The 25,517-nt window shown below is 48.2% G+C and overlaps 1 pseudogene across 1 annotated transcript in view; it reads left to right on the top strand.

Annotated features, from left to right (window-relative positions):
* The window catches only part of LOC147710182 (E3 ubiquitin-protein ligase TRIM39-like), an 81,757-nt pseudogene that overhangs the window by 15,646 nt on the left and 40,594 nt on the right, over positions 1–25,517 (top strand). Inside the window, exons 3-4 of the transcript XR_015295854.1 lie at positions 9,849–10,079; positions 17,656–17,678. The product of XR_015295854.1 is annotated as an E3 ubiquitin-protein ligase TRIM39-like (transcript). The remainder of the gene's footprint in view (positions 1–9,848; positions 10,080–17,655; positions 17,679–25,517) is intronic.

Genomic DNA, 25,517 nt, shown 5'->3' with positions numbered 1-25,517 from the left:
TGTGTAAAGATGTTATCTTTAGTTAATGTCCCGCGTGCCAGCCCGCACGGGAAATCTCTTTGGATTCCATGTTCTGGCATAGAATGTATACCTTTGACATGTCGGCAGTTGCTGCCAGGAGACCTATGCACCAGGACGAATAAAGAAGAGCTCCTCATCTTACCGCTTTGTGTCTTTTCAGTTCTGTTAAACCTGCGTAGACAGGAAGAATCCTCTCTGCTTATTCTTCGAAGATATTTTCTTTGTAAGTAAACAACAGCGTTTCTAAGTTGGCATTATTACCTGTTGTCTGTAGTGGTGCCACCACACTGGGGAACCATGTAGAATAGGCAATCTTATAATTTATTACATCCCTGAATCTTGTCCTGGTAATAAGGACTCGGGCTTCCATAATTGAGTTTATTTCTAAATAGTATTCGACGTTTACCACAAATGATCCAGCCAGGCTCGGCAATGGCAACAAGCAGCCACATCATCAAACCACAGATCTTCCAACAGAGTTAATCTATCTATACTACTATTATAAAGAGAGAACAGACACCTTTTGGCAAGGTAAACTCGGGAACCACAGCGCCAATCCACACACCCAATACATTGTTGTAATCCTCAGGGTGTGTAGATGGACATAGGCTGCATAAAATAAAAAATAAACGTAAATTAAAAAATTAAAGTTTAAAAACAAAGTAGTCCCCTAAAACAAGCGCCGGCCGCGACGTAGCGCTGACCATGACCTATACCTGCGTGATGACGACAGGCGGGAGGAGTGGTGACGAGCGGCGACGTGCGGCGAGGAGTGGCGCGGCGGCTCAGGTAAGGCGAGAGGCGAGAGGCGAGAGGCGGGAGGCGAGAGGCGGGAGGCGAGAGGCGGGAGGCGGGAGGCGGGAGGTTCCCGGAGGGAGCACCAGGAGGGGTCACTCGGGAGACTTTAGTAGTGACAGAACGGCATTGCTGCTATTGCTTTCACTATTTCCACGGCACGGCCCCTTCAATATGCCTGTTGTACCTTACTTTGTCCATCCCATTGATGTCGGGGCGGGCGGGGGCCCGGCCGGGACTAAAATGCTCAAAATGCAGCCCCCTTCTGCCCCCGGCCAACGCCGGGGCGGGCTGCTAAAGCCCATGGCTGCCTTTTCCCCCACGGCACAGAGTCAGTTACACTTTTGTGTTGGAAATGACTTACACGAAACAAATGAATAAAAAAAAAAACAGGCCAATCAATTTTTCCCGATGTGTCACTTTGCAGGTATTTCTAGTATGCAAACGTCAGTGCAGGTTTTATTTATATCGCGGTGTTGTACTCCTACCCTTCATCCTCCGCCCCCCCCACCCCCTCTAAATCCATGGTCTGTGTTTGTGTAGAAGGCGTTAGAAGAGCGTTCATTACAGACACATCTGCGGGGAAGGATGAGGAATTTCGAAGTTATTAATGGCTCGAGGAGAGCTGTGGTTTCGTGGGGCCCTCGAAGGCAGCTGGCTCGATTCTCTCCAAATGTCGCTGCTGCCTGGAAGTCATTTGCAGACACATTGAAAGAAAGTGCTTGCATCTGGGAAAGTGATCATAAGCCAGGCATTAGGGTGTGAAAAGTGATCCCGAACGTAAAGCAATTATGCGCCATCATCACCTGTCAGACGGAGGCTGTGGTGTCTTTGAGTATGGTTTAATTTGCTAGGCCAATTAATTAACCAAATGTTGGCACTCCGAGCAGCAGGGTAGCCAAACGTCATACTCTGTTGGCAGCGAATACAGGCAGAGCTTAATTTGTTAAAGAATATCAGTGCCAGGCTCAAACTTTTTCCCTGTAAGGACGATAGCTATTGGCACCATTGGCACGACGCACTTTCACCAACATTGCCGCCAAGTGCCGGCACCTCCAATAGCCAGGCCACAAGTCCTACCAAAAATAGTGAGAGGACTAATCAGCATATGCAATTCAGTTATGTCATCAGAAGTGACTCACAATATTTAATGTCATATTCTTTAAATATTCCTCAATTTCAATTGGACGGGCCTGTTTTACAAATGCAGAACGCAGAAATGGGAAAATAATTGTTTTCGTTATTTTACTTTCAATAAATTATATGTAGGTTTTCCATATGTCAGTGTTTAATTGAGCTCAGAAGTGGATGAAAGGGACACTGTTTATATACAGACATGCGGAACTTGGTAGAAATGTTCTGGGTTTATTATTTTGCACAAAAACTTGATGTACGTTTGTTTTATGTTGCTGTTTTTTTATCCACCTTCAAAGGACCAGAGCCTGCACATTTGCAGTTCATTAGGTGATAGAATGGTTAATAGGGGGAAGTTCTCTTTTATTTCTGTGAAGTAGATTCAAAGATAACCCCACAGGATCACTTTCACAAATAAAGAGAATGCTCCCAGTGTGATGGAGGTTTACAAACACCCTGAGGCCAGGTTACAGGTATGCAGTGGCACATTTACGGAGGTTTTGCGTCAGAGTTGCGTCACATTGATGGCGCATCCCCGGCGCAAAAATCCTTTTTTTTTTTATTTACTAAGCCACGCAAAGCCACCTTGCGTAGCTTTGCGTCCTTTAGTAACTACAAAGGAGCATATTAATGACCCAGTTTGCATCGCATTTGCACTACACAATGTGGAACATTTGCAACGCAAACCTTAAGTGAGATTTATTAAGACACAGTAGGCCACGTTGCGTGGCCTCCAGTGACTCCATAAATCCATACAAATATAATAAAGAGAGAGCCCAAACCTTTGAGGCGGGTAATCTCAGGAACCACAGCACCAATCACAACACCCAATACAGCGTTGGAAAGGGCAGTTGCAGCAGAAGGACATAGGCCGCCCACCATATACATTTAAAAGGTAAAAGAACCGTACCAGCAAAGTAGTCCCTTGTGGGCGTGTCTGCGTTGTGCTGGGGGCGTGTGGTACGTTCCGCCCTTCATGCCATGTCTCATATTGTGTGCTAATCCCATCCTGCTCCCTTTAAATACCCCTGCACTCCATAATCATAACCCACCCTTACTCCTTAAAATACCCCAACACCCGTAAACACTAACCCATCTTAACCCTATAAATATACCCTGTACCCCAAAACCCAAACCTACCCCTAAACCCTAAAAACACCCCTGTACCCCAAAAATCAAACCTAGCCCTGAACCCTATAAATACCCCTGTATCTCAAAACCCAAACCTACCCCTGAGCCCTAAAATACCCCTGTACCCCAAAACCCAAACCTACCCCATAACCCTTAAAATACCCCTGTACCCCAAAACTACCCCTGAACCCTAAATATACCCCTGTACCCCAAAACCCAAACCTAGCCCTGAACCCTAAAAATAACCATGTACCCCAAAACCCAAACCTACCCCTGAACCCTTAAAATAACCCTGTACCCCAAAACCCAAACCTAGCCCTGAACCCTAAAAATACCCCTGTACCCCAAAACCCAAACCTAGCCCTGAACCCTAAAAATAACCATGTACCCCAAAACCCAAACCTACCCCTGAACCCTTAAAATAACCCTGTACCCCAAAACCCAAACCTAGCCCTGAACCCTAAAAATACCCCTGTACCCCAAAACCCAAACCTAGCCATGAACCCTTAAAATACCCCTGTACCCCAAAACCCAAACCTACCCCTGAACCCTAAAAATACCCATATACCCCAAAACCCACACCTAGCCCTGAACCCTAAAAATACCCCTGTACCCCAAAACCCATACCTATCCCTAAACCCTAAAACTACCCCTGTACCCCATAACCCAAAACTATATCTGAATTCTTAAAATACCCAAACCCCACACAACATATACCTCAGTACCCCAAAACATATACCCCAATACCCATACTTACCTTATCCAAACATTTTTAAAAAACATGCTTTCACCATTCATGCATTTACAACGAATTTCGTTGTAAATGTATGCGTGGTAAAAGCATATAAAATGTAATGCAATGCGTTATAATGGCATTGCGGAGTCATGGTACTTTCGAAATGAAAGTATGCAGAGTGATGGTATGCGGAAAGAAAGTTGCGGAATAATGGGTGTTTACCCTCCCCTGGTAAGTACATTGGTGGCACGGCGGCCCACATCTCCAGCAACATACTCATATTTTTTCACCACCCATTTGAAAAATGCACAGGTCTCTCTCCTTGATGGCCAGCACCGACATACACTTTTAGACACACCTCACGCCACAAGTTCTAGAATTGCGAACTTTAGAACTGGGGAGCTAAGATTCAAATTTCTGCATCAGCTCAACATCCTGTGATTCCAGGCAAATCACTTTGTCTCCCCGTGCCTACCCCAAATGAATGTGTTCTTCTGTAATGTAAATTGTGCTCATGCCATGTTGTCGAGTTCGTGCTAAATAATATTGCAAGGAAAAATAAAGTAGGGAAACTCGAGTTCACACACTACTGAACGCGCACTCTTAAGTGCATCAGCAGTGCACTGTGAATCGGAGCGATTCACAGGCCTATCACAGATAATAAATGCTATCAAAACGAAATCCTACAAAACAATATACTACTGGCCGGCAGCAATTCATACCCGGACAACGTCGGGACGGGCTGCTAGTACTAATATAATAAAGAGAGAGCCCAAACCTTTGAGGCGGGTAATCTCAGGAACCACAGCACCAATCACAACACCCAATACAGCGTTGGAAAGGGCAGTTGCAGCAGAAGGACATAGGCTATGCAGACGCCCACCATATACATTTAAAAGGTAAAAGAACCGTGCCAGCAAAGTAGTCCCTTGTGGGCGTGTCTGCGTTGTGCTGTGGGCGTGTGCTGGGGGGCGTGACAAACGCTGGGGGCATGTGGTACGTTCCGCCCTTCATGCCATGTCTCATATCGTGTGCTGTGGGCATGTGTTGGGGGCGTGGGCATGTGCCGGGCGCGGGATTACGGAAAAAAAAGCGAGCGTTGTGCCCAATATTTCATTGTGTTTCCTTCCCAGGTTCTGTACATTCCAGCTCCGGGTGTCCACCCTGCTCCCTTTAAATACCCCTGCACCCCATAATCATAACCCACCCTTACCTCTTAAAATACCCCAACACCCTTAAACACGAACCCATCTTAACCCTATAAATATACCCTGTACCCCAAAACCTAAACCTATCCCTAAACCCTAAAAATACCCCTGTACCCCAAAACCCAAACCTAGCCCTGAACCCTATAAATACCCCTGTATCTCAAAACCAAAACCTACCCCTGAACCCTAAAAATACCCCTGTACCCCAAAACCCAAACCTAGCCCTGAACCCTAAAAATACCCCTGTACCCCAAAACCCAAATCTACCCCTGAACCCTAAAATACCCCTATACCCCAAAACCCAAACCTAGCCCTGAACCCTAAAAATACCCCTGTACCCCAAAACCCATACCTATCCCTAAACCCTAAAACTACCCCTGTACCCCATAACCCAATACTATATCTGAACCCTTAAAATACCCAAACACCCCAAAACCTATACCTCAGTACCCCAAAACATATACCCCTATACCCATACTTACCTTATCCAAACATTTAAAAAATATTTGCTTTTACCATTCATGCATTTACAACGAATTTCGTTGTATATATATGCGTGGTAAAGCATATAAAATGTAATGCCATGCGTTATAATGGCATTGCAGAGTTATGGTACTTTCGTAATGAAAGTATGCGGAAAAAAAGTTGCGGAATAATGGGTGTTTACCTTCCCCAGGTAAGTACTTTGGTGGCACGGCGGCCCACATCTCCAGCAACATACTCATATTTTTTCACCACCGATTTGAAAAATGTACAGGTCTCTCTCATTGATGGCCAGCACCGACATACACTTTTAGACATACCTCCCGCCACAAGTTCTAGAATTGCGAACTTTAGAGCTGGGGAGCTAAGTTCGAATCTCGGCATCAGCTCAACATCCTGTGATTCCAGGCAAATCGCTTTGTCTACCCTGCCTACCACAAATGAATGTGTTCTTCTGTAATGTAAATTGTGCTCATGCCATGTGGTCGAGTTCGCGCTATAGCCTTATAGCCCGCCGTAGAGGGCTATACCGGCTATTAAAAGCCCTCTCCAGCGTTAAAGGCCCGAGCCGAAGGCGAGGGTCTTTAACAAGGGAGAGGGACTTTAATAGCGGTATAGCCCAGCTACGAAGGGCTATAAGGCTATTAGAACATTCTGCCACTAGAGGGTAGAATGCTCTAACAAAAAATAACAGAGCCTTTTGGGAGCCTGACAGGATTGGAATCCCCTCAGGCTCCCTGAAGCCTTTGTTCACATCCAGAGCTGTGAACATAGAAACATTGGAATGTTGGAGCTCCAGGCTTATACCAGCCATTATAAGCCCAGAGCACTCCATTGTTTCAATGGAGCTCCCAACATTCCAATGTTCTAATATATAATATAGCAAGGAAAAATAAAGTAGGGAAACTCGAGTTCACACACTACTGAACGCGCACTCTTAAGTGCATCATCAGCAGTGCACTGTGAATCGGAGCGTTTCACAGGCCTGTCACAGATAAGAAATGCTATCAAAACAAAATCCTACAAAACAATATACTACTGGCCCGCAGCAATTCATACCCGGACAACGTCGGGACGGGCTGCTAGTCTAAGTGATAAAGCGAGCATGGAAACTACAACATTGTGTAGATGAGTTTTAGCCCACAAATAGTTCATCTAAACCCAATGCCCTCTAATCCTAACACCTTTCAGGACATGTACATTCCCTTCTTCAGGAAATATGCATTTCTAATTCTAGACATTACTTGGGCACGGCTCAGCATCAGCCACTGACCTTGGGCATTCTCTGTCTGCTTAATCCTCACTGCAAGGATTTCCTGCAACAGTCTTACTAATCGTCAATAGGTTGATGTGTCATTTTTTATGCCTTATTAGACCTCTCACAGAGATAGGTCATAGCTGACTGGAATGTCCCAGGATATCTAGTGCCCATTTTTAAAAAAATATTATTTATTGATTTTTCAGAGGTTTGTACATAGATCCTTGACAATAGTGAGTGTACATAATATCTTTCATACAGGTTTATATAGAACACTGATGGGGTACAAGGATATAATAACAGCATTATACATACTGTAGAATTGTGGTTCGATGTCAATGTCCCAACGGGAACTCAAGATCATAATAATTGTGCAAATATATCACCATGAGCATTGTTAACATTAACAAAAACAACAATCTGTAATTTACCATTCATATTTGACGATTATCTATCTTGTGCGCAGGTCTGATCATGATCAGGTGTGTTTGTGTACCTAGCGACATGAGCTTTAGGTTAAGTCTGCAGTGTGTACGCCACAGTGTGCGACCTCATGAGGTGGGCCTGGAGATTCCTATTACCACCCATGTGCAGCACATCCACCGTACTTGCATGCACTGGACATGCACACGGAAGGTTAGTGCAAAGGTCTGGGGCTCACACCAAAGCAGTTCAGTAGACTGCACTCTCACCGGACACAGGAAAGAGGTCTGGTCATAACTAATGAGCCAATAAATTTAATACGCTGCCCACACCACTTTAGGTTGTTAACTCAGGACATGGGAAGTAGTGTCATCTCTGTTATGAGGGCATGCTTGGCCTTTGCAGGTCACCAAACAGGTACTGGTCTGGGCTTCAGGGAGCAATAACATTACAGTGTCGCAGAACTCAGGAACACATTCCTTATTAGCACTGGTGATACAAGGACACAACCCTCTACCAAGGAGAGAGCTAAGAAGTGCAACCTTCTGCCAGGACCAGTGACACAATACAAGAGCACTCCAATGACATAGTGCACACATCAAAGGTGAGTGCATCCCTGCGTTGGGCACACCACTAGTTCTTCATAGAAGACTCCAAGTGAGACATTTAATTGTAGTGTGAGTTAATTTATTTTTCACTGTTTTTTAACTTTAGTTCCATTCAATATTATTTCTTCATATCAAATGCGTTTGCCAAACAATTCATCTGTACAATACATTCTCCATAGGGTTTTTAGCCTCTCCAATGCATTTCGGGCTATTTAGCCCTTTATTAAGGAGGTGAGCCGGTTTGGATCGGTTCACCGATTGCAAGTAGTTTAGAGGTTAATTCCGAACGGGTGTCAGAAGCTCGGTGTTCATCATTGCGCATAGGATGTATCACAAGCTTTAAAGTACAAAAAACTGTGAAAAATAAATTAACTCAAACTACAATTAAATGTCTCACTTGGAGTCTTCAATGAAGAACTAGTGGTGTGCCCAACGCAGGGATGCACACACCTTTGATGTGTGCACTATTTCATTGAATTTCATAAACGTACACGGACGGATACGTTACTTGCAGGAGCACCCAAGCGCCCCTAAAAATCAACTACGAAATTGTTTACTGTTCCACCAAGTTACTCAACTGAAAAGCGGTGCACTTAGCCTATCTCTTGATTGATATAACAATACAAGAGCACAACACTACCAGGACTGGTGTCACATCACAGGAGCACAACCATCTACCTGTATACTAGTGACACGTACAGTAGCACAACCCCCTACCAGTAGTGGAGACATACCCAACTCCACAAAATGTCTGACACCAGTCATTTTTGGTGACGCAAGAGAAACACACCTTTCTCTACTGCTGAAACCTTCCTATTCACTGGGACGAGAAGTGCCTCACCTGATAACACACAGACAGGCTCCTGCTCTAAGCGACAGTGTGACATACCTCACCTGATAATTCACAGTCTCCGGCTCTAAGCCGCAGTGTGACATACCTCACCTGATAATTCACAGTCTCCGGCTCTAAGCCGCAGTGTGACATACCTCATCTGATAATTCACAGTCTCCGGCTCTAAGCCACAGTGTGACATACCTCACCTGATAATTCACAGTCTCCGGCTCTAAGCCGCAGTGTGACATACCTCATCTGATAACACACAGGCTCCTGCTCTAAGCCACAGTGTGACATACCTCATCTGATAACACACAGGCTCCTGCTCTAAGCCACAGTGTGACATACCTCACCTGATAACACACAGGCTCCTGCTCTAAGCCACAGTGTGACATACCTCACCTGATAACACACAGGCTCCTGCTCTAAGCCACAGTGTGACATACCTCACCTGATAACACACAGGCTCGTGCTCTAAGCCACAGTGTGACATACCTCGCCTGATAACTCACAGCCACTTATCTTAGGATAGGAAAGGATTTTTATCCAATCTCCTCACTCATCTTTTACAGAAATCGCTAAATTACATTCAGAAACATTGATTTATCTGGTAATTCTGCATTTTGTGACAGAATGCACATACTTTGTTTATGATTTTTAACGTGACATTCCGCAGCAGTGATTACCCATCACTTTGAATGAGCGCCATTGTAGGACACCCCCTCAGTGTCTCCTTCTGGGCAAACACATCCATTGCGCTGGCAGGACAGGGGCAGCCTGCACTCCCCAAATCTTGTGTCTTCCATCCCAAGGGCGGAAACTTCCTGGCCCCCCTTCTTTTACATCATCATTTGACTTCAGCCTGTGTCTCCCCTCAGCCCGTCTCTCGGTGTTTGACTGTCTCTGCCTGCGGTGGGTTCTCTTCCATGCACCCTCTCCATGGATCGAGCTTCTCTCCAACTTCACAAATTCTGACCTCTCTACAGTTCATGAGGTGTATGAGGGAAGGGGGAGGGCAGGAGTGTGAGAAGGATGGAAGACGGTAGAAGGGAAGGTAGTAAGAGATTGCAGTTCAGAAATTAGGAAAAGCACATTAGTGGTCTGATTTTTTTTAAAGGATTTATCAACCTTTCCACCCTCCTCCTGGACTCCGACTCTAAGGATCGCTTGTAGAAAGCTTTTTAATATCTAACCAGCTTTTCTTTGCTTCTGACAGAACAAGCTAAGAACTGAGAAGAAAAAAATTCAATCTGAGTTTGAAAAGTTGCGGCAGCTTCTGAAAGAAAATGAGCAAACACTGCACAGAAGACTGGAGGAGATGGAGAAGAAAATGACCACGATAGAAAATGCAAATATCACCAAACTGTCCAATCAAATCACCTCTCTCAAGGCCCTGATAACGGAGATAGAAAAGAAGTCTGAGGCGCCGTCGTGGGAACTCCTGAAGGTGAGATACTGTTTGGGAAATAAAACAGAAGGAAGTGAAATAATTGTATTTTGTGTGCATTATTAAATGTATGAGCGGAACATGTATGATCTCCTGGCTGGGTCAATGCACAGTGACCCCATGCACTCGGAGAGCCGCCCATGATACAGACATGGATAATTTACATTGTCCCACTTGATGCTTTGAGCCCAACTCCATATACAAACTGTGAAATGTACAGGGACCGTTTACGGTGCGATATACAAGTTAATAACCCATCTATATACAAATTATTTATGTATTTTATCTATTAGGGAGAATGCAACACACCAAGCAATTCCAGTGACAGTAAATAATATATGAAGACCAAGGAGCAAAATGTGTTAAAAGATAGAAATGGAAAGCTTAATGAGTGACAACACCTGAGAGAATTGGAAAGAAACCAAATTCCTTCTTTTCTAAGAAGTTTGAAAACATTTCTGTCCTAATGTGTTTACTTGTCTCCTGATGCAGGTGGCCACTTAGGTTCACGTGCACCAAACCTCTTGTCAGCTATTTAACCAGGAATTTGAAATCGGTAATGGAAAGCTCACTCGGTTGTTGTCATCCCAGATAAAGATAGAGATTGCCACAGAGAACTCTTTAGTTTGAAGAATAGTAACAATTTTATATTAAGGGTAACCCCTGATTATATTACAGTGTGCAAAATGAATGTCGGCAAATTGCTGCCCTGCAGCAATAGAAATTTGATTTACAACTGGATTATTTTAAAACAGTAAACGACAACCAAATTCCTCAACAATATGGTTTAGGATGGGATTAGAGGTGTAAACATCCTTATTGTGGTCATACGCTGTCACTTTAACAGTGATGTTCTGCTCAAATAAGTTGATTAGTTTAAAGCCAAGAAGCTTCCTGAGAAGTAGCTCCATTTAAAGGGCACTAGATGATGGTGACGGAGAACATCCAAAACATCCCTCGCAGGGTGACAGGGATACTCCCTCCGAGGGTGACGGGGAGCAACCCTCAGCGGGTGACGACGAGCAACCCTCTGCGGGTGATGGCGAGCATCCCTCAGAGGGTGACGGCGAGCATCCCTCAGAGGGTGACGGCGAGCATCCCTCGGAGGGTGACGGCGAGCCTCCCTCGGAGGGTGACGGCGAGCCTCCCTCGGAGGGTGACGGCGAGCCTCCCTCGGAGGGTGACGGCGAGCCTCCCTCGGAGGGTGACGGAGAGCCTCCCTCGGAGGCTGACGGAGAGCAACCCTCTGCGGGTGACGGAGAGCCTCCCTCGCAGGGTGACAGAGAGCCTCCCTCGCAGGGTGACAGAGAGCCTCCCTCGCAGGGTGACAGAGAGCCTCCCTCGCAGGGTGACGGAGAGCCTCCCTCAGAGGGTGAGGGAGAGCATCCCTCGGAGGGTGACTAAGAGCATTCCTCGGAGGGTGACGGAGAGCATTCCTCGGAGGGTGACAGAGAGCAACCCTCTGAGGGTGACGGAGAGCATCCCTCTGAGGGTGACGGAGAGCATCCCTCTGAGGGTGACAGAGAGCATCCCTCAGAGGGTGACGGAGAGCATCCCTCAGAGGGTGACGGAGAGCATCCCTCTGAGGGTGATAAGCGTGGCTCAAATCCACCCGAGTGACTTACCGCACTCACCTATAGTCGCTATATAGGAAGTCAGCCGGACAGTGGAGAAGAATAAACAAAAGTCTTTATTAGGCCAAACAACACTCATATGAGAGGGCCCTGTCCGACCTCACTCCTAGGAGTGCGAACGAGAGGACTGACTCTCTGCATCACAGCAATACATTATAATGCAATACAGTAAAAAGGGGTACGCCCCTTGTGGAAAGTTACCGAGCCTCGGACCAGTGGATAATGCTCTCATACAGCAGGCATCTGCACCTGCAAGGGATACATCATTATCTCTACTCAAGGCCATGGAGCTAGGCTTCGGCGTCTCTGGGCATGGGAACATTACTGATAAAGAGACTTGTTAGTTTCGGCCACAGTAAGCCGAGAAGCGAAAACTGCTGTCTTAGTGAATTTCTGTATTCCTACGGGAGGGGCATATGAGCGAGCAGGGCCCGCAGGCACAGAGGGATACACAAAATGGTGGCACACAGGCTAAGCTAGGAAACTAATATGGTCACACATACATTTGAGTATAAGTAAGGAGCAAGTAAAATAATTCAGCATAAGTACATATACGAACTTCATCAGTTAGCCATATGATGCTAACTCACACATCAGCAATGGGTAATTAGGGTGTCGAAAAGTGAATTCTATCAGACCCTCCTTTTAGCATCATTGGCTAACTATGGCCTCATTTATTTGCCAAAAGGTAGTGCCGACATCCATCCTAGGGGCAAGACCTTTTCTGCACCTTTATTTATTTCTTTAGTCTAGAACATCCTCTGTAATAAACATCAACCAACTTGCATCGGCAGGAATTTCAGTAATCATAGAAGTGGTATATTGACCAGGTAACTTCTTCTTCGGACGTAAATTCGTAGCACACATTGAACAACATGGAGGAAGGCAATATATGCAAAGGCAGCAAGTCAGAATTACACTCACCACACCGACCAATCCCATCAATATTTTCCAACCCCAGGAAGAAAAGGCACCCCAGAGCCACCCCTGTAAGGACCATGTCCCATTATCCTGATGCAGTTCAGTCGCTAATCTATGTAATTTCTGTACTGCCAAGTTAACAGTCGGGGCTGAGTCAGGTATATAAACGCAACAAGACGTCCCGATGACGCGACAGGCCCCGCCCCTATCGGCTAGTATGACGTCAAGCACCATCCTGTTCTGGATCGTAAATAATCTCATAGCCTGAATCTCGACAGATATGTTAGTCGTAATGTCAGCTTCGGTGAGAACTACCTTTTCCATTACCCTAGACAGTCGTCGAATATTAGCCACCATACTCTTTTCATCTAAACCAACTGTAGAACGCGTAAGCAACTTCCGTACCTGCGAGAGCAATCCGCTACCTGCGCCTCGACTCGGCGTTTGCATCTCCTGACCGGGGGTAGTACTAGCTGAAACAGTAGGGAGTGCTAAAGAAAATTGGGAGGGTGCGGGTGATGCGGATGAAGTGGTCTGGAGTAATGAAACAAGGGGTCTCGAGGGCGAGGATTGTTGGGGGGCGCTTGCTGAAGGACCCGGAACTCCACTACCGGGGGCTGGAATTGGCAAGGAGGGATACAAGGGCTGTGGGGCATAAGGGGGAGGGGGTCGGGTATTCAAAATGTCTTCCATCTCATCTGGGTCGTCCTCTCGCACTACATAACTTTTATTTTCTTTCAACCTACAAAGTCTATCTGAGCGTTCCATGCGCAGCGCATTCTCATTTCCAACCTGTTCTCTCGCCTCCTGCGCCATAGTCTGGGTGGACTTTTTATAGGCCTCTTTCTCGTCTCTCAACTTGCGTTTCCTGGCCTCTTTCTGCCACACTCGCAAAGAATCAAACATACTCTGACGGCTACGCCTAGCAAACAATTTGTCCTGCAAATAATCCAATTTAGCTTCATCGAAAGAACCCGTTAAAGGCCATTGTAAATCCACATTATCAGCAGTGTACCGGTGCCACAAAGTACCAAACAAAATCGGGACCAGTCCATGCTTGACATACATATCAAAGCTTGGAGTGCCCTCTGGGGGGGCAGGTTGGCTCTCGGCCAGTCTAGTATCTGAGGGTCTACAACAACATCCAAAACATCGTAACTTACTAAAACACGGCATCTCTACTTCGGTGTGAAAGAAACACTTCTCCACAGACTGTGTTACCTTGAATCGCTAGCTCGAGCTCGTTCACACACACATATAGACATGTATCAGGGAACCACACACACACGTATACAATACCTTCAAACACGTGTTACCAAATGGGACAAGGCCCGTCGACCAAGTCCTGGGGAACCTGGACTCTACCGCAGACCGAACAGTACACTAACTGTTCTGAGGATGGGGAACAGATCCGCTACCCGTGCGGCACTATGGATCACTGCGCACTTTACCACGGGAAACCCAGATCTCACCTCCACTGAACCACCACTCTAGGAGTTCAGGGTAAGCACCGGAATCTGCCCGCAATGAGCCACGCCTTCACCACAGTACCACCCGGTCGGATTGCTACAAACAATACATCTAGATATTTCCCCAACCTCGTCAAGTCTGTCAGAGCACCTTCTCGTACTCTGAGTTCCCCGGAGCACACTAGCCCCAGGAGCACACCGGCTCCTCAAACCACTGGAGACGCCCTAGTCTCCCGGAACACTCCTGTTCCTTAAACAATCACAGGTGGACCACTCACCTTCCGTAGGCGGCACCGACCTCTACCGTTCTCCACCTCCGGCTGCCAGGACCAACACGGTCAGCTTCAAGTTCCGCCTTCTGGACCCCGGCGTAAGATCCGAACCGGGACCTCTCCCGATCAGCAGGGTGGGGCAGCGCTGCGAGAACCAAGCTCGGCATCAGATGGGTACCCGGGCCCACCGTGCCGACCAGCGGGTCCCCGGTCTTCTGCTACCCACTTACGGGTGAGAAAGATCCTTATCGCGGGGTTCCTATTCGGGCGCCATCTGATAAGCGTGGCTCAAATCCACCCGAGTGACTTACCGCACTCACCTATAGTCGCTATATAGGAAGTCAGCCGGACAGTGGAGAAGAATAAACAAAAGTCTTTATTAGGCCAAACAACACTCATATGAGAGGGCCCTGTCCGACCTCACTCCTAGGAGTGCGAACGAGAGGACTGACTCTCTGCATCACAGCAATACATTATAATGCAATACAGTAAAAAGGGGTACGCCCCTTGTGGAAAGTTACCGAGCCTCGGACCAGTGGACAATGCTCTCATACAGCAGGCATCTGCACCTGCAAGGGATACATCATTATCTCTACTCAAGGCCATGGAGCTAGGCTTCGGCGTCTCTCGGCATGGGAACATTACTGATAAAGAGACTTGTTAGTTTCGGCCACAGTAAGCCGAGAAGCGAAAACTGCTGTCTTAGTGAATTTCTGTATTTCTGCGGGAGGGGCATATGAGCGAGCAGGGCCCGCAGGCACAGAGGGATACACAAAATGGTGGCACACAGGCTAAGCTAGGAAACTAATATGGTCACACATACATTTGAGTATAAGTAAGGAGCAAGTAAAATAATTCAGCATAAGTACATATACGAACTTCATCAGTTAGCCATATGATGCTAACTCACACATCAGCAATGGGTAATTAGGGTGTCGAAAAGTGAATTCTATCAAGGGTCTCAGAGAGCATCCTTCTGAGGGTCTCAGAGAGCATCCCTCTGAGGGTCTCAGAGAGCATCCCTCGGAGGGTGACAGAGAGCATCCCTCAGAGGGTAACAGAGAGCATCCCTCAGAGGGTGACAGAAAGCATCCCTCAGAGGGTGACAGAGAGCATCCCTCTTAGTGTGACAGTGAGCATCCCTCTTAGTGTGACAGTGAGCATCCCTCTTAGTGTGATAGAGAGCATCCCTCCAAGGGTGACGGAGAGCATCCCTCTGAGGGTGACAGAGAGCATGCCTCCGAAGGTGACCGAGAGCAACCCTCTTAGTGTGACAGAGAGCATCCCTCCAAGGGTGACAGAGAGCATCCCTCCAAGGGTGACAGAGAGAATTCCTCCAAGGGTGACAGAGAGCATCCCTCCAAGAGCGACATGGAGAATTACTCTTAGTGTGACAGAGAGCATCCCTGTGAGGGTGACAGGGAGCACCCCTCTGAAGGTGACAGAGAGCACCCCTCTGAAGGTGACAGAGAGCATCCCTCCAAGTGTGACAGAGAGCATCTCCCCAAGTGTGACAGAGAGCATCCCTCCAAGTGTGACAGAGAGCATCTCTCTCAGGGTGGCTGAGAGCATCCCTCCCAGGGTGACAGAGAGCGTCCCTCTGAGGGAGACAGAGAGCAGCCCTCTTAGTGTGACAGAGAGCATCCCTCTGAGGGCAACAGGGAGCATCCCTCTGAGGGTGACCGAGAGCCTCCTTGGAGGGTGACAGAGAGCCTCAATTCACCAGCTGTGATCCTGGCGTCACCCTCTAAACAGTACGTTCAACTCCTTATACTGAGATGAACTTGTAATATAGCCACGCCGCATGCAAGTGATAGACAACTTGTCATAAAGAGTCCAATAGTCCAAATCCTTAATTCTTGTCTGGTTCTTCCTTAAATGTTTATAGAGGGTCTTTCATCTCCGCCCCTTTAATCCAACAGCTCACCCAATGCTGGGATGAATTAATCCAGTAATTGGCGGGCGCTTCACACAAGCAGATCCTTTAAAAGTCCATAACTGCCAAGAGGCGGGCACATTTCTTTGTCCTTCATGGGCAGCTGTGATCTCATTTCCTAGATGGCTGCCACTTACACAGACTCCTCTAGTACTCCTTCTGCCTGTACCTCCTTCCCCTGCACAGCACTTTTCTAGTACCCCTTCTTCTTGTACCTCCTCCTGCAGTCTACCTCCTCCTGGAGGGCACTCTTCTGGTACCCCTTCCTTGTACCTCATCTGCAGGGCACTCTTCTAGTACCCCATCTTCTTGTACCTCCTCCTGCAGGGGATTCTTCTAGTACCCCTTCCTTGTACCTCCTCCTGCAGGGCACTCTTCTAGTACTCGTTCTTCTTGTACCTCCTCTTGCAGGGCACTCTTCTAGTACTCGTTCTTCTTGTACCTCCTCTTGCAGGGCACTCTTCTAGTACTCCTTCCTTGTACCTCCTCCTGTGGGGCACTCTTCTAGTACCCCTTCCTTGTACCTCCTCCTGCAGGGCACTCTTCTAGTGCCCCTTCGTTGTACCTCTCCCTGCAGGGCACTCTTCTAGTACCCCTTCTTCTTGTACCTCCTCCTGCGGGGCACTGTTCTACCCCTTTAGCTCTTAACTACTCCTTCATTTGCACTCTTTTAGTAATGCTTCTATTCGTACCTTACTCTGATGAAGAACACTCTTCTAGTATCCCTGCTGTTAATACTTCTTCCTGCAACGCCCGTTACCTGTAATACTATTAGTATATTAAAACATGGCGCACCACGATCTACAACAAGGACTTCTGGCAGATTATTCACTGTTAATGTAATAAAAAAAGTGGCAGAAAACGAAGGTGGAGCACAACTCTCATATGGGCGAGCTGCCTCTGTCTCCTTGGCACTGATTTTTCTACCTCTGAAGCCAGGGGTCGCACAATCAGTGACTGGTCACAAGGGGCAATCCAGGAGTCGCAGCTGCAACCCCTGGCAAGTCCTAAATGAGGCCCCTGCATGTGACCCTGTTGAGAACATCATACAATGTGTCAAGTGACTCCATTCAGAATATCAGAATGTGCTGTGGTTTGTGACTCCATTCAGAATGACACCGCGCTGTTTCATTACCATTCAGAATATCAGTTTCTGCTGTGTGATTTGTCGACATTCAGAATGTCACACTCTGTGCTTGGTCATGCGATGCCACAGAATGTGCTTTGTCATGTGACCGCAGCCAACGTTTTCTAATCATAGATAGTGTTTCACTCCTACAAATACTATCGTAACTTTAACATCTTCTCTGGAAACTGATTTCACTTTGTTTTTCTGTTTTGCAGGATGTCAGAAGCACCCTAAGCAGGTAAGGTTTGTTTATTATTCTCCTCTCAGTGTGTAAGGTGCAGGTCTCACTGCTGCAGTGTGTAAATGCCACTACTAAGTTCACACAAAGTGCTAGGAAACTTTCAAATCCTCATAAAATCACTTTGTATCCTCAAAAAAACTCTTAAGTACTCAGAAAATACCTTTGATTCTTCTGAAAACCTAAGTCCTCTGAAAACTCCCTTGTATCATCAGGAAATGCTCTTAAATCTTCCTAAATCCCTGTAAGTCATCAGAAAACTCCTTTGAATCTTGAAATAATTGCTACAGAAATGAGCTGCTGTCCTCACAAAACCTATTTGTATCTATAAAACCTACCTCAAGTCCTCAGAAGAGTTCCCTGTACACACAGAAAACTAATGCACATTCTGGAAACTTCCCCTCCGGTTTCTTCAATTAGGAGTTGTGGAAAAACGAATTCAAAGTTTCCGAACTACGATGCCAGTCTTCAAAACATCCCTTCTCTGCTTCCAAACAGCGTCGAAATGTAATTAAAGCCATGTTCAGGCCTCATTCTTTAGTAAATTCCCTCCAAACTATCCATCTTTGGGCATGTTTGCGTAATGTTTCCTTGCTGCTGTGTTACTCAACGTCCCCTTTGCGTAGTGTCCACGCTTATTCACATTCTTAAGTGGTCTGCGTACACCCATGGAATATCATGGTACGCCCGTTAGCGTGTATGGTTAGTGTATGGTTCGCTACATCTATTCGCCCACGTCGCAACCAGGCGAATCCTCCGGGTCACCGCCCTCTATCTGTTGCAGCTCATTTAAGAGGTTGTCCCAACATGCTGCTATGGGTTCTCAACGCAGTTCTAACGTTTGTTCACGCTTGATGTAGAAGCTTTCGGACTTGGCCCATGCGAACAATGAGTGACGCCATGCCCGTACATGTGGTGCGTCCACCACTTTCCACCGTCTAGTTAGGAGCCTTTTAGCTACTATTATCCCCAGGTCTAGGAACCTCGACACTACTTTGGTGGCAGGCGTCCTCCTGAATTGATACAGGAGGTGTGAGAAGTTGGCCCGATATGCAACGTTCGCTATTCTAGCGACCGCTATGTATCGTTCCAACGACCCTTATGGTGTTTGGTTGTAAGTCAACCTATAGACCAGCTATCCTAGTAGCGTGGATACGAGCAGTCTAAGGCTAAAGACTCGAGAGGGCGCGTTAAGCCAGCTGTTTACCACACATGTACCCCTTGAACACCCAGTGAAAGGACACCACACAAGTGTTATGAAAATAAACAGTATATTTATTAAGAATCACAACAGCCCTGTACTCTTTATGAGGACAGGGTACTAAGCACAAACCAAATCTCTTTAGTAAATACTTCAAGTGCACAGTTTAAAACAAGTGTCCGGGGACACGGAAAGGTTAAGGCAAGTCGGAAGCGAGGGACTCGGGACCCTAGAGTAAGGAGGCTATGCAGGCACCGAGGTGCCGAGTTACCTAGCCACGAGGGCTGCGGCTGCAAGTCTTACAGGCGTCGGGGTCTTCGCTGACGAGCCAGGAGCCGGAAGAAAAGGAGTTGCTGGCCGGCGACCAGTGCTGAATAGTTCGTAGAGATCCAAGCCTGGATCGAGGATTGATGAAACCTGAAAGCAGAGGGGACCAAGTTCGTACTACTAGCCAGTAGTTAGAAGGTACCAGGAAGGCACCGGTTGGCCGTCACCTCGACCAGGTGAGTGGGCGACGCTAGGCTCTGCAGTCTCTCGGACCAGGAGGCGTTGTTGGCGACCACGGTGGAGGTGCGAGCTGTCCCACGACGGATGTCGCTGTCGGCGTCTTGAGTGGACCAGGAGGGTCCGGGGTGCTTCTCGAAGAGATGGAAGCAAGGGCCAGTCTGGAGCAACCAGACCGGCAGTGTTGATTCTCGGATGTCGTCACAGAAGGACACGAGCCAGCGGCTAGTGACCAGACAACGTGCTGAGCAGCGAGCAGAAGGGCCCCACGCAGATCGTGGAGATGCTGGGAGACTGCACTTCGGTGCTGGAGCGGCTCAGGGTCGGGGCTTCTCGGACCCCAGAGCACTCACCAGAGAGTTACCTCGATGGTCGTGCTGGTTTTTAAGAGCGTGCAGGTTCTGATGATGGCCGGTCCCTCGAGGTCTCGTCGCACCCACAGATCACAGCTGAGCTGATGACGTGGGTAGAGGTCAGAGGTGCCAGGGAAGCCGGTTCTCGTCGAGCTGGGCCGTCGGATTCCTTGAGGAAGGACTTACAGCAAACCGCAGAGTTCTTAGATGGTGCCCGCTGATGCAGGGTGACTACTCCTTAGCCACAAGGGAGAAATCTTGAGAAGAGTCTTGAAGGTCCTTTCGTAGAAAGTAGTTCTTGATTCAAAGATGATCTAATTTGGAAGGGTCCCCGCTCCGGCCTTTATTCTAAAGAAAGGGGTGGGTACATGACTAGGTCCTGCCCTAAGGGTGGGACCAGAAAGGGGGGTAGTTACACCCCTCTCCCCTGCCGGACTTTCCCCAGGCCAGGGCTGTCGCCCCTGGAACTGGTTCTAACCGGCAGATGCGTAGTGAGCACCGGGGTGCCACTCCGCAGTCACCTTCTCGCAAAAGCCCTACCTACCCAGAATACACAAACCCTGTCTGGGACGGTGCGAACACCGCCCTTGACAGGAAACCCTTTGTCCAAGTGCTCCTCGCTGGAAGGACTCCCAGCAGCAGGAGGTCAGACTCGTGTCTGTGGTGGCAGCATCCATTTTGTGGAGCTGAGGCTTTCGTTAACTTTAACCGGGGTTCATAGTTACGTACATGTCGTGTCCCTCTAGAAGGGCGGAATGCTAACCTCGTCGCCAGAGTTGGTGAGAGGGCAGCATCCCGATTCGTATGACACCTTACTCGACATGTCTTGATAACGCGACACCGAAGTTACCGATATGGTACGCGTTATCATGGAACAGCCATTGAGTCTTGATTCCGCAAGCTGCAACCGGGCTCGGCTCGGGCCAGAGCTTAGTTCACACGAGCCCATGCACTCTGCCTTCAGGATTGTCAAGGCCTGCCATAGGAGTGACTGATAGGAACTCGGGTGTCCATTAGAGGGTTAGATATAGGGCTACTATATCTAAAGCAAAGGGTGATTACACGACTTTGCCCCAGCTGTCATGCAGCCAGTTGTGTCAAATTTAGGAGGCCAGCCAGGGGTGGCATAATACATGCTGCAGCCCATGGCGGCCCTGGGTACACCTATGCCCTGAGTTACAGGGTCTGATAAGGTGGCCCAGTACCAATTGGTAAATGCACGTAGGGCACATCGTAATTTAGAGAGAACAGCCAGGCTGTGGGTCTGATTGGCAGGCCCACAGCCAGAGAAAGTCGTAAACCAGTGAAACAAAAGCAAAAAATCTGGGTGATCATAGGATTGCAGACCCTACTCTCCTACAGGAGGTATACAAAAAATAGTGCTTGACCTGTGCATGTGTGTAATATCCTGGTTATCGTATTCCAGTACACTCCTATTTGGGGGCAGCTCCATAACATGTGTACTAGTTCAGCCCCTGGGGGTGTTGTGTTTGTTTGTTGGGGATGGTAGGATTCCTCAGGGCGCTTGCTGTGATCCATTTAGTGAAGTTGTCCACTGCTTGTTCCGTGTCCTTGTGGAGGTAGGTAGGTGAAAGTTGAGGGTGTTGATCCAGCGTTGTTCTGATGCTTTGGACCGGCTACGACATGTTTCGCTGGCAGTGGAGGTGGGGGTTTTGAGGGGCTCTGAGATGATGAAGTGGACGCAGTGGTGGTCGGTCCAGGTGAGCTGTTCAGTGTGGGTGTAAAGATAGGGTCAAGCGTGTCTCCAGCGATGTGAGTGGGGTCGGTGACTAATTGCTCAAGTTTGAGGTTGGCCATACTTTCTAGGATGTCAGCCGTGTTGGTGTCATCAATGTTTTCAAGGTGAAAGTTGAGGTCTCCTAGGAAGATAGTTTCACCTCAATAGTGATAGGAGCGATGAAGTTGGAGAAGGGGTTGCAGAAGGGAGGGAGGAGTCCCGGGGGTCTGTAAGTGAGGGTTTCTCCAATCGTGGGTTTGCTGTTCGTTTGGAGTTGGAGGTTGAGGTGCTCCATGAAGGGGATGGTGTTGTCTGTTGTGGTTGCACATTTGAGAGTCTCTTCGTGGATTATGGCTGTGATGCTGCTTTTTCTATTGGTCCTGTCTCGCTGCGTGATCTTGCATCCGTCTGGTATGGCTGTGGCAATACTGGGTGCTGATGCGGAGTTCCGCCAGGTCTCTGTGATGAAGACGGTGTCTGGGGTGGTGATGGTTTTCCAGATTTCTGTGGCGTCTTTTCCAAGAGAGCGTGCGTTGTTCAGCAGGCAGTTGATGTCTCTGAAGGGGTTGGCCACGGCCCTGCTGTTGAGTGTGAGTGACTTGTTGTGGCTGATGAACGTGGTGTCAGTTGTTTCTCTTATGGTACAGGTAAATCGGCAGTTCCGGCAGGAGAAAGGGCCATCGGTGGTCTTGTGTGAGGCCTGGGTGCAGCAGTTGTTCTGCCATCCGGAGTCCAGTGCTCTAAGTTCGTCTGATGTGAAGCACAGGCAGTCCGTTGTGGGTGGAGACCTAGTGCAGAGCGGGGTCCATGCACGGCATACCCACTCTGCGCGTCTGCTACGTGGGTGCGCTGTGGTCTCCATGCCAGAGGACTGGGTTACTGGAAGGAGGGTGCCAATGGTGCCCATAGGGGGAGACAGCAGGCACGACGGGGAGCGACGCGTGAGGCGAGGTGTAGGGAGCGGCAGGGCTTCAGGTAGCAGAAGGGAAGTTCCAGCAGAGCAGGGGGCAAGGGATAGGTCGGGCAGGCAGGCAGGGAGAAAGGGAAGGGGAAGAAGCTAGTCTGGAAGTTCAAGTGCAGTTGGCCCAGGCTATCAGGGTCAAGAGGGGTGCAGCTGGACAGTAACTACTGGGAGTCTGGTGCAGGTTGGGCTGAGGGGAGAGCGCCGGGCATGGTGTCAGGGAGGCAAGGCCACTGAGCACTGTAATTGAAACTGTGGGCGTAAGAGGGGTGGCCCAGCATCCTCCAGTTTCTGATGGGCATGGACGGGCTCACCCTTTGCCTAGGCTTTGCCCAGGCACCGCCCGCACAGCTCCCGCGATGCAGGAGCCGCAGAATGCATTCATCTGCTGCGAGGTGCGAAAATGGGCCATGCCCGCCAGCTGGAGGCTGCTGGGAACTTTAGTTCCCTGAGGCTGATGGGAGCCCTGTCTCTAGCTCCTAAATGGAGCTGGGAGAGTTGTGAGGCAGGAGTCCACTGCCTGGAGAAGCAGGGGAGCGGGTGGCAGATACTGAGGTGTCCCATCCTTGGTCTGTTGAAAGACTTTCTACCCTCTATGATCATTGCTTGACATCAGTCTTTGTAAGTGCCTGGGTTAGATCCGTAAAGGCTGTCAAGTTCCTTGTGAACTTACCACAGTATGTCATCATGCCTAGGAAACGTCCTACTCCTGTCATGAAAGTTGGTGTGAGTACAGATTTCTTGTCTTTGACTTTGCTGGGATTCGGAGTCACCATTTCTGCTGAAAATCTCTGTTCCAGGAAACTGATGTGTTGCTTTAGAAAGTCACACCTGCAGGGTTTAGCCTGAGGCCGCTTGAAGGCCCTGTAGGACTTTGTGGACACAATAATGACTGTCACATTGTGTGCCTGCACCAAGATGTCATCACAGATGTTAATTATTCCAGTCAATCCATCTAGAACTTCTTGGATGGTGTTCTCAAAAACATCAGCGACACTGGAGATTCCGAAGTTTAATCTTGTGTATAGTCTCAGACCCAGGTGTGTGGAGAAGGTCGTGATATATCAAAAAGTGGGGTCGAGCATCAGCAGGTGATAGCCTTACTTAAGATCTGTTTTGGAGAACAAGCTAGCTCCTCTGATCTCATTTATTAGTCCATCCTTTGTAGGCGGGATATGTTGTTGTCTTTGGCATGCCTGATTTAGGTGGTGCATAGCCACACACAGCCACACCTCTCCATGCTGTTTGGGCTTCTGGGTGACAACAGTTGTGAAAACCCAGGGAGTGGACCCATAATCTCGCTCGATGATGTCAGCCTCTTCCAGCCTTCATAGCTCCTCTTCCACTTTTGCCTGAAGATGAATCGACCCTCGGTGATGTCAATAGATTGATTGATCTGCAGATACACAGTCTTTCCTTTCAAACACCCAAGGCCATGAAACAGGCTGTTTCATTCCCGGATTGTCCAGCTCAGCAGTGGAGGCAAAGTGGATCAGCTGAAGACTTGTGTCTGCCTGGCAGCATTCCTGCACTCTTTGGTAATGTGCACCTCTGCCCTGACTGCTTGCTTCTCATGAGTGAGTTCCACTTTGAAGACTCCTGTTAAGAGTAGTAGGTTTGGATGTCTTTATCTACTTTGATTATGAATTGAGCTCTCATCAGTTAACATGCACACACTGGCCAGGTCTTTTAACCAGGCATAAAACTCATCCATTGATCCATCAAGGTTCGATCTCATTTGACAGAGTATGGAATCTTCATGATTAGGGTGTACCAGGGGTGCAAAATATATGCACTCACCATGGAGTGTGAAGCAGACCGGACCGAAAAGGGTGTGTGAGAATCTGGAGCTCTCTCTTCCTCTCCTCCAAAACACCATTGATTGCAAAGTACATTTATGTTCTGTCCAGGCACACCTTCCATGTAGGTGCCTGTGGAGAGGATGACCAAGAGATCACGAATGGACTGATGGCGAGGATGGAAGACATCTTGGGTGTTCTGGATGTGTGCACGCAGAGTGGAGCAGGCGGGTAGTCAGTCACACCTTGAGGCTGGTGCCTACGGTGGCGATACTGCAGGGAGAACACATCTGCAGCAGCCAGGAGTGGTGACCTGTGTTGCAGTGATGTCAAGAGCTGAGGCAGTTGGGGTTTGCATGTAATAAAAAATAAAAAAAAGCTTCCAAAATGTAAATTACCCTTCTTTCCAAAAACATGGGGATGCTTTAGTCCACAAGGGAAAACCAAATAGGATGATGGACGGAGTGTTGAACATTACAAGCACTCACCCCCAGTCAACTGATCTGGGTTTAATCCATCACCGTTCTTTAGCTCACTCCGCCACCCCAGTTCAGACATGGCTATATGCAAATCAGTCTGACCCTGTGCCTCATGGGAACAGTCCAGCCTGAACTGCAAGCCATGTCTTCCCTGGACCGGAAACAAGCATCCTGGGACCAGTTTCTGGCTAATCAGCTGTCATCAGCCAGGCTAGCTTGAAGACAGTGGCAAAGTGAGCAAGGGACCCATGTGTGGGTATACCCTGCCAACTTAGGGCAAACAAAGGGGTTGATGGACCGAGTGTTGAACATTGCACGGGGGCAGAAAGACCTTTGGCGTCACATTGGAGGAGGAGGCTAGGCACGATGTGTGGGCAGGTAACCCCCACACCTAGTCGCAATACAAAAGCTCCCTGGTGTCTAGTGGGCTTTCTGCCCCTCCCACTGGGGCAGATTGGGTCAAAGGCCTCATCTGCCCCCTGGGTTGGACAGAAAGACTGTTGTGGTTCATTTAAGGGGTTGGGTTAGGTCCAATGCCTAGGTCGGGCGTTCCCACCCATTTCTCCCCCCAGAAATCATCCCTGGTGTCTACAGTGCTCCCCCCTCCTTCCAGCAGCTAAACAAAAGCAAAATAAAACGAACATAAACCATGGTTTATTATCATTTTATCTGGTATGACCTATCGGGGCGCGAGACAGTTTGGCTGGCCGTCACAGGCATACCAAACCATCAAGCGCACTTTGCATGTTGTCCACGCAGGCTGCATTACAGCCTGGGTCGTGAACATGCTCATGCTCCCAGTCC

The sequence above is a fragment of the Lissotriton vulgaris genome, chromosome 5, assembly GCF_964263255.1.
Source record: "Lissotriton vulgaris chromosome 5, aLisVul1.2, whole genome shotgun sequence".
Lineage (NCBI taxonomy): Eukaryota > Metazoa > Chordata > Amphibia > Caudata > Salamandridae > Lissotriton > Lissotriton vulgaris.
The sequence above is the reverse complement of the archived record's forward strand: the minus strand, read 5'-3'. Positions and strand labels throughout refer to the sequence as shown.